Source organism: Helianthus annuus, chromosome 17 (genome assembly GCF_002127325.2).
Source record: "Helianthus annuus cultivar XRQ/B chromosome 17, HanXRQr2.0-SUNRISE, whole genome shotgun sequence".
In the NCBI taxonomy this organism is placed as follows: Eukaryota; Viridiplantae; Streptophyta; class Magnoliopsida; order Asterales; family Asteraceae; genus Helianthus; species Helianthus annuus.
In genome coordinates this window covers 26,343,974-26,354,648 of record NC_035449.2, presented here as the reverse complement: position 1 = coordinate 26,354,648, position 10,675 = coordinate 26,343,974, and the positions used below count along the sequence as shown (strand labels likewise).

General features: G+C 36.4%; 1 non-coding gene across 1 annotated transcript; it reads right to left on the bottom strand.

Annotated features, from left to right (window-relative positions):
- Positions 1 to 5,238: 5,238 nt before the first annotated feature.
- Positions 5,239 to 5,310, bottom strand: TRNAN-GUU. The gene has a single exon. It is a non-coding gene; the product is annotated as a tRNA-Asn (tRNA).
- Between the last annotated feature and the right edge of the window lie 5,365 nt (positions 5,311 to 10,675).

Sequence of the window (10,675 nt, the reverse complement as noted above, 5' to 3'; positions counted from 1 at the left end):
CAAAATTTTATTACCCAACAATTAATACAACTTCTATATAATTGGCTGGGGATTGGGCCATTTAAGGACAGATTCAAAGAACTTTTTAAGCTGGTTGATAACAAATTTGCAACAATCAGTGATTATTAAGAGATGGGTAATCAAGTTATTGGGTTAAGACTTATGACCATTAGGTCATGGGTTCGATTCCCACAAAGGGGGTTTTTCCCAGATTTATTGGGTTTCCTCCTGAATTGGTGTATAGGCATTATTGCCTAGTGGAGATGGATATGATCGGGTGGTTCTGCTGGTGGCACGGTGATACTCCAGTGGTCCGTCAGTGATCCAAATTTGCCGTTAAAAAAAAAATAAGTTATCTGGGATCGGAATTGGACCCGGGAACCGTCTGTTGGGCCTGAAATGCAGGAGTTGGAAGCCTTGATGCAAGTTTTATCTTCTGTTTTTTTTTTCGCAAAAAAAGGATGTGTGGGTTTGGAAAGGGTCGGAGTCGGATCCTCTTTCTGTTGCGGGGTTACAGGCAGTGGCCTTATGGAATTCTTGGGTTCCCCCAAAGATCAACATATTTTTCTGGAGGGCATCCATGAATCAGATACCATCTAAGACAGGTCTTTCGCGTAGAGGAGTTGTGGTGGACAATTTGCTATGTTCAAGATGCGACATTAGAGAAGAGACAACTAATCACATTATGTGGGATTGCATATTTGCAAAATCTGTTTGGTGGTCAATTTTCAATTGGATAAACCTTTTGCAGATTCAAGAGATTTTGGCGAATGCGGTCGAGGCGAATGGATTGAAAACGTGGAAAAAATTAATTGGGGTCGTCATTCAAGTTACTGTTACTGCTTGAGATACATGGAAAGCACGAAATGTAAAAACTTTTAATGATCGGCAAATGCACTTAATCGAACGGCGGGTTCTATCAAAAAAAAATGTTTTACTTTTTGTTACAAGTAGATCCAAATTTTGTTAAGCGGGAAAAGTGGATTGATTTTAACATTCGTGATGTAATTTTGTCATCATGGTCTCAGTTTCTTGCTGGCCCGTTTTCTATATTTTATATAGATTTTTTTGCAGTTCAATATATATATATATATAGGGTGAGGTTCTAGAGTGAACACTAATGTATTTGCGAACTGAGTGAACAAATCCTGGCCATTGATCTACATACGTGTATGGCCAGGATTTCATCATCAAATCGTAAAATACACTAGTGTATTTCAACATCAAATCCTGGCCATTAACCTACACACGTGTATGACCAGGATTAGTTCACTCAGTTCGCAAGCTACACTAGTGTTCACTCTTGAACCTAATCCTATATATATATAGGTAGAGGATCCTGTAAAAAGTGCTCAAAGTGTGAGAAGTGTATTATAACACTATATATAATACTATATAATACCATATAAACACCGTATAACAATATGTAACACCATATAATATTATATATAGTGTTATAATACACTTCTCACACTTTACGCCGTTTTTTACACTATCCTTACCCTCTATATATATATATATATCTTGTGTCTCTTTATTTTATTTTTTTAACATCAAATTATATTGATTCATTACCACTTTGGAACACATACTATCTAGCAACCTGCTGGTTACTGAATATCTCACCTAGCTTACAACCCAAAACCAGAAAACATACATAAACTATCTCCAAAACTAAACCTCACTCAATCACACCACTCCAAATCATTACATTTTGCCCTACGTTTGATCCAAAGAAAAGACATCGCCTGCAGCTCTCCAAAAATCATGTTAATGTTTGACTGAAGGCCAGAAAAAATAAGCTCATTCCGAGCCTTCCGTCTCGCCCAACACGCCACTAGAACAACTAATTGTATCACCTTCTTTTTGTGGTTCAACACGACCAAGCCCTTGTATAACTCGAGTAAATCTTTCAATGAGCATGGGTAAATCGGGGCAATATCGCACCAATTTTTTCTTGTGTCTCTGACTATTTCTTTCATTTTATTTTTTCTTTTTTTAAACTTTGATTTGTTCTAAAGTTTAATTTAACTTTTCTTCTTTCTAAATTGAGGACAAAAGTTTTTTTATTTAAACTAATAGCATTCTCTCTTTTTATACTTTGAAATTTATCCGCTATGTTTTTACTTTTAATTTTGATGAATCGAATAAGTCGATCAAATACAACCAACTATTTTGTTATTTATCATAATGATGGGTCCATGTATTCGTTTTTTAGTTTTTCTCGACATTCCGACAAATACTTCATTGGAAAAGGAGTTGTGTTTGCATAAGTATTAGTTTTTTTATCTTTCGTTTAATACATCGAGTGTTGGTATCGTACACTGAGTCGAACTGATACCAACCAAAATCCCGCCGCGAAGCACGGGAAACGCCACTAGTTATAATACAATAGTCCTGACAAGTTGATCTAGTGGTTAGTCATTTGGTTTCTCTCCTTGAGGTCCCAAGTTCAATTCCCACTAGCATCACTTTGAAGGACATTAGTGGTGGTAATGAAGTTTAGAACTAGGCCTCCTTGGAGGTCGCCAGTTCGAAACAGAGCCGAACCGGGTTTTACCGCAGTGAGCCTTTGAGCGGGCGGGTTTTCCCCGGAACTGTGGCTTGGTGGCTCGGGTATGCATCCAACTCTGACTGTTATAAAGGAGGGGATGCATTTGCTCTATTGAGGGCATCCCAGAATGCTTATCCGGTAATTTAATTGGCTGTTTAAAAAAAGTTATAATACAATACATTTGGAAATCACATTTTAAAATACCATTCTTTTAAGTTTAGTGCATAATCTTAGAATCCTAAAATAACGGTAAATTACTATTCAAACACTAAGGCTATAGGATGTGTTCATGACTCTTCTGATCACCATGACCCTCCACGTCAGTATCATGTAACCCACTTCTAATCCACCATTCAGAGGCAGCTTTGATGGTGTGCAGGGAGGACCTCCACACAAGGCCCGTGATTTCGAGGGGTAGATGATTTAAAAAAAATCCGATATGTATATGTTATTTTTTAAATAGTAAACACATACCAATTCCAATATAGGTCCATTTACAAATAACTTTTTATGGTTTAGAATTTAGCCTACTTAGCATTGGGTTTATTGAGCTTTATACTAATTTGATTATTATTTTTTAAATAATAAAAAAATATTACGGAAGGGCATATTTTTCAATCTCGAATACGGTACGAAAATTCTCAGAGACGCCTCTACACTAATTATACTTTAATCTGATTAACTTAATTACACTTTTAATCACTAATCTTTAACTAAATTCTAGTTAATTAATTAGTAGTTCACTTTATCTCCATTATAAAAAAACTAAATACCTCTTGATTTTAAATCATAACATTTTCGTACGTTAATATGTATATTTTAAATTACACGATCAGATCAAAATGAGCACATTATTTTATTTAGAGTAAACTACCAAAATGGTCCCTGAAGTTTGGTCACTTTTCCCACCTTAGTTCAAAACTTAAACCTTTCGAATCTGGGTCTCTGTGGTTTCAATTTTGTTATCATTTTCATCCAAAAGCAAAATCTTGTTAGATTTTTTAGTTAACATCCAGTGTTTTTTTTGTCTTTTTCTCCCTTTTAATGAATGACAAAATGGTCAGATTTTTTTAATTTGTTATAATAAAACGTTAAAAGACTATTTTGCTCTTAATTAAAAGGGAGGCAAAAGACAAAAATAGCTGGATGTTAACTGAAAAATCTGACCAGATTTTGCTTTTGGATGAAAATGACAACAAAATTGAAACCATAGGGACCCAAATTCAAAAGGTTTGGGTTTTAGACTAAAGTGGAAAAAGTGACCAAACCTCAGAGACCAATTTGACAGTTTACTCTTTTATTTAATTTGGGTATTGCATTGCTATAGTTTTTTAGTTAAAAAATATATGATTAACAGTATCTAGGGGCGAGCAATAACTAAATTGTTAGCTGAAATCGATTCGAAAACATACGAGAAACTGAACCAAAATCAACTAAAAACTAAATTAACCGAAAAGCCAATTAACCAATAACCGGGTATCGTTTTTTTTATACCCTCGTGGAACCAAAATTTAACCGAATCGAACCTTTCCTTTCATATTTTCATATATTTGTAGCTTTTATATCTCTAGTTCATGTATTTCATATTTTAAAGTTTTATGCCTTCATTTCATTTATATTTTATAGTTTTATGCCTTCATTTCATTTATTTATACATCCATGTCATATATTTATACCTCAAATTTATGTATTTTTAAACAAAAATTTAGTTTTAGCTATTAAACAAAACTAAACGAACCGAACTAAAAACATGTCAATCTAATTGAATAAACCAAACTAATACTAAAAACTGATTGGTTAATAAAATAGACTAATCGATGACTTCGGTTTCGACTTCGGTTGAGGATAATGACTGAACCGATCGAACCATGCACGCCTTGGTAGTGTCTGTGTTCCCCTTCCTTGGTTGAGGCCCCCTTTCGTAGCTTCTGGTGAAGCTGTGAGTTCATGAGCAAGTGAATGAATGAGCCATGTTCCTAAAAGGAGTGACCATCTTTCTTTTCTTCCCTTTCCCTATCCCTTCAAAGCCCGGTTGGGTGCTAGCGCTTGACTAATAGAATGTCAGGCTCTTTTGCTGAGCGAAGCTGCGAGCCTACCGTTCTCGAGCCTACAACAATAGCTTATGCTTACCAAACCTAAAAATAGGGCTACGGTAAGCCAAGCAAAGCAAGCTTTCCCCCTTCGCTTGTTGTGGGTCGCGCCTAACTGCAGGCACTGAATAAATGAAATGAGTGGAGATCTTCCTTCCCCCTTGCTAATTACCAAGAACTTCGTTGCCACTAGTGGCGAAGAATAATGAAAAACAAAAACAAAAAAAAAAGAAAAAAAAAAAATAAAGAACTCGGAGCCTAAAGAGAAGTAAGTCTACAAGAGGCTGGCAGAGCTTTAGCCATTGGACCACATCGATCTATCCTACCTAAACAGTAAGCCTTTTCTTATTCGTTCTTCGAATGAGGCTAGTGGAGACTAATTCCTTCCGGCTAATGAAGAGACTACTCCAGTCTTCCCATTCATTCCCATCCTTCTTCTCCCTAAAAATTAAACGAACCAAGTTCACCTATTCGAGAGTGAGGAAGAAAAACAAACAAGAAACTTCCCACTTTTGATGTCATGCGATTCTGCTAGTTTAGAAACTAAGGAGAAGGACAGGGGGCGCTAGGTCAGAAAAGCGAGAACTCTAAATTCTCCCCAAGTAGGATTTGAACCTACGACTAGCCAGTTAACAACCGACCGCTCTACCACTGAGCTACTGAGGAACAACGGACTTAAGGAAGCCGACTCTCGTTCTTTGGTCCAACCTATGACCGGAGTTTGTCATCCTCATATACACTGGGAAAAAGGTTACGATAGTAAACCTCTCCCCGGCCGGAGAGCCTCCAGGACAAGGAGGCTGCGATCAACCATCCACTCTCGAGATTCGTATTGATCGTTTGATCTTCGTGTCCTGCTAGTTCACTAAGTAGACTCACTCTACCCAGGGGCAACAAAGGCTGAAACTCTTCCTGCCAAAAACAAGGGACCAACTTCTCATCCTAGGAGTTAGTAGGTATGAAATAGTTGCATCTCCGTCTCTCCGAGTTTCTGCTACTAAGTAGCACTTCTTCTATTCAATCAAAGAAAAAAAGTTTTTCAATACAGTTTTCTTCACATGTTTCTTAATCTTGCATCCAATTTGACCCAATGAAACTATCTAAACTTGAGCCTTCACCAACCACAAATATAACCGGGCAATCGGCTATCGTTCTTTCATCATATTTTAGCTTATGTTAATTATTTTATTTTTACAAAAATATACTTGAAGGACTATACACTGTACTCGCTATTATAAACGTTTGTATGTGTGCATATGCATGATGCATGATGCATGCGGGGGCGGCAATCCCTGGCATGACCTGAACACAACATTGAATAAAGAAGTTTTGGGTTGGCTGACATAAATCGTTTTCTTAAACAGGTAAATGACACGTATAAGAAATAGGTCAACCCAAACACGACCCATTAAAAAGTGAGTTGACCCAGTAATTCGCCTAAAAGTTTTTAAAGAAGTTAATATTTTGATTTTAGTGATGAAAGTTATTAAAATTTAAAGTTAGATATTTTGATTTTTAATTTTTCATATAATATTAACTTTTTAAAGTGAAAATAAAAATCATTTCGAACCTTTCACTCCAAACAATTTCACCGTTTTAGTTCCAACTGTCCATTCTCCGATTATTCCAATTCGTAGGAAATGCCTACAAAACAAAGTTTTACACAAAGTAACGTTACTGATAAACACATGGAATAATAAAAATAAAAGAAAATTATTTTAAAATGTCATCGTACAACACCCCACCATAATCATCATCATCATCATTATCATCCTTTTCTCTGGTTCTTGATTTATGATTTGAGGCTCCTTCATATATATTGTTATAAGATATGAAGCTATACCCATTGCAGTCAAATTCCATACATAACTTAAGAACCCTCTCCAGTTCGGCCAATAACTTAGTTATGCTCATGTGGTGTATACTGTGTATAGCAATGAACAGGTTTTAAAAAATCCAAAAAAACACCTTTCCATAAGAAAACAATTAGCATTAACTAAATACAGAAAAAAATGCATATTGGAATAAGCATTTGTTAACAGGTGTAGTTATGCTTCAGACACAACATGACTCTTTCAAAAGCATACCGGGTGAGAGTTTGACCAAGCACATAGCCGACTAAAACAAACGGTTGTAGCTATGTCAAATAGAGATCAAATTAAGAAACCACTTGACTTCTTACGTCAATAATGGAGTTTACAATGCATGATGATCAAGAAGCAGTACATGAATGAAGTTGCCACATTGTCATATTTGATCAACACTGTTTGAAATGGACTTGAAGAAACTTCTAGACGTTTGAAATGGAGCAAAAGAAGAATTTGAGAATGAAGTTAAGCTTACAAGGAAGGGTTAATTTATTCTACAAAGGCTCCTAAAAATAAGAAGTGTAAGAAGACATTATAGAGTGACAAGTGTCCAAGAATCTAAAACCTAACCATGGGGCGCCCCGTATTCCCTAACAAATATGTTGGTAATGAAGGTACAAAAAGAGGGGCTCTCAACTGGGACCAACACTAATAAAAAGCATTTGAGATACCTAGGGGTCTTGCTCATCTCCACAATGAATACCATATCAAAATCGTCCACGAAGATGTTAAATCTGCTAATATCCTCCTTAGTGATGATTTTAAACCCAAAATAGCAGATTTTGGGTTGGCAAGGTTTCAACCGCAGGACCAATCTAATGTTAGCACCAAGTTTGCTGGCACATTGTAAGATGCTAACCACAAAACCACGCTCATTAAATCCTCTTTTTTTGGTCACAAGTTCTTTTATGCTTACAATATATAATACTAGCTAGACCTGACAAACGGGTCGGGTCGAGTCGGGTTAGGTCATGGGTCAAAATGGGTTCGGGTCATGTAACGCCCCAAAAACTGAATTTGGATATAATAGAATGTTTTCTTGTTTTATGGCATGAAATAAAAATAACCAAGTTATTTAACTTATTTAAAACTACAAGTCTAATAGTAGAGAATGAGATTTGTGGTAAAATGGGATAAAATGGCAAACTAGAGGGACTAAAGGTGGAGATTTGGATTGAAGTTTACAACTAGCTAGAAGTTTAGGGATTTATATGTGTGTTGACACACATATGTGAGAAAGAGGGGGGGGGGGGTCTCAAACAAGGTTAAATCCAAGAAATTGACGGTGAAAATTTAAGACAAATCACGCAAGAATTAACATCATCCAACCTTAACAAACTCATGGTAAGTTGTAGAATTTTATTTGGTGATTTTGTATGAAATATGTTTATTATCAATTCATGAAATTGTATGAAATTAAGCACAAATATGTGTTAGAATAACCATATAGGACATGGATTATGCAAGACTTTAAGTAATTTGATGTTTTGTAATAAATCCCATTTGTAGTGGTAAGGATGGTGATATGAATGAATTTTCCATGTTCAATTCTTGTGTAATTTTGATGTATTATGTGTATGTGATGGATACTTGTTAGATATATTGAGTATGTTATGGAATTAAATCGATTTTAGTTGTATATGATGAATAAAAGTAAGGAGTAGGAAGATGAGCATAAGATACTTGTACAATGTGCTTAGAAAGTAGTACGCACACCAAGTGTTTGATGAAATGTCTAGGTGAAGTTAGAAGGCGAATTTGTATGCAAGAGCTTGGTAAACAAGTACAGAATGTGATGATAATGTAATTGTTAGTAAATTTGCGTGAGAAAGGTGTGATTGATTGAACCCATATGGGTAACCTTGTTGATTTCATGATTATGTAGAATTGTGCATTAGTAGATTGTAGTATATGCTTTATAGGTGTGATGCACGCCATATGTGGGATTAGTTGCTTAATTATGATTATGATTATGAAATGACTATGTACTAAATATGAAGTGTATGGACCTACTAGTAATTAAGGATTGTGGAGTTATGTTTAATTGGCTAATTTTGAATGTGGTTGTCAAGTGTAAGATCATGAAAGCATTAGTATGTGTATAATTGACTATGTGTATATATGTGTATGTAACTAGGTGAGTTCTTAGTTGTATGTGTCTTACAACAAGGGTACGAATTGTATATGGTGTCATTAGCATGGTCTACTACATTAATATGGACATATGTTCTTAAGTTGGAAGCTTGTATGCTTGACCATTGACTTATGAAAAGTCAACGAATATGTGAATGGCATGGTTTGACTTACAAATGAGATTTGTAAGATTTAGGAATTGCCGCATGACAAGCATTAGACCATTGATGTGTTATGTATGATGAGGAATTGAATGCGCGGATGTGGAACAATGTGATTGTTAATTCGAGTCTTATGCATGATAATGAATGATTGACTAATGAAAGTCAATGTAACATAGAGTTGGAAATGAATGTTGATATGGATGAACATACATACTAACAATTTTATGGACATGATGTGTTGGTGCACTTGTGTCTGTACTTTGTCTGTATTCGGTCTGTATAAAAACGATGTCCTAAGTCAGTCTGTAAGTTGACCAAGTAAACTATCCTCCTAGTTAGACTTGGACAACATGATGTTGTCTGGATCGAAGGATAGCCTCGAAGGATACAACTGATCCTTCGAGGTGCTCGAAAGATATGGTTCGACCATGGTTCGACCATTAGGCATCGAAGGATGATCCTTCGATGTCCATGCTGATCTTTCGGACACATTGTCATCGACAGATGATCCTTCGGACCATCTGTCGAATCCTTCGGACAGATCTGCTTTGTGTGGGTATAAATACCCATGCAGTGTGTTAGTGTTAGAGAGATGCACATTTGGAGAGTTAGAAAAACTCTGCTGGAAAACACACACACACACACTTTAGAGAGTTTGCAAACAGATTGTAAACCTTGTGCTTGTAACCGTAAACCTTCATACGTATTAATACAGTGGTGTTAATCGGTGAACTTTGTGTGTTCTTGTGTTTGTTCTTGCTTCATCCCGGTTTGCCTACTAGCTTGGATTCCGCACTCGCTAGTGGGTTAGTATAACAAGGTTTAGGTTTGTTCTCGATCCTCCGAGAAAAGGGACCTACAAGTGGTATCAGAGCCTCGCTCTTTACCTTGTTTAAAACCGGTTTGTTCAAGTTCTTGGTGTGTTTGGACACTTGGTTTAGCACCCGTTTTTGGTAGTTTTCTGCATAAAAACGCGTACTAAACCTATCGGGAGTGTTCGGGGTCGGTTTGGGTAACATAAAAATCGTTTTTGTGAAACTTTGATTTTTCCGGCCATATCTCCGGTGTGTTTCCGGTGACCAGTTCTTGAAGATAAGGTTGCTTATTTTGGCAAAAATTTTTGAAAGTCAATTGTTTGGTGAAAAGTTGTTGCAGAACCATCCTTTCTGCCGAAAGTTGGTACATCAACACATCACCTTTTCCACCAACCTGTCCTTTCGTGTCAGGTGTGTCAGAGGATTCGAAAGATATCCTTCGACATCGAAAGATATCCTTCGACATCTTTCGATTGGAGACAGCTCGAAAGATTAGCATCCTTCGAGTAGTCTTTCGAAGTCTAAGGGTTATCCTTCGCAGTTGGAATCTTTTCGAAAGTTGGTTGTCCGAAAGATAAGGATACATCTCGAAAGATAAGGATCTTTCATTGTGAATCTTTCGAGATCAGTATTCGAAAGATATAGATCTTTCGAACATTGAATCTTTCGTGATAATCAGTCGAAAGATAAGGATCTTTCATTGAGAATCTTTCGAAGACTTCGTTCGAAACTCAACAGTAATCTTTCGATCACTGTTGATCCTTCGAACAAGTCTTGATCTTTCGATCAGATTGTATCTTTCAATTGTTGTCTGTTTGTTGTTAACAGTTTGTGGTGTGTAGGTTTGGTATATATATAATTGATCAAAATGAGCTGTACAAGTCCATGGGATTGGAGTTTGGACTCACGAACCAATCAAGAGCTAGTGACTGCTGCAGATTGGGCAAAGAGTATGATTCCACAGCCATCAATCAGTGCAAGTCAATGGGCTTTGGTGTCAAAGCAAGATCAAGACATGCAGAATTTTGTGGCGGAAAGAGGAGAAGGATAT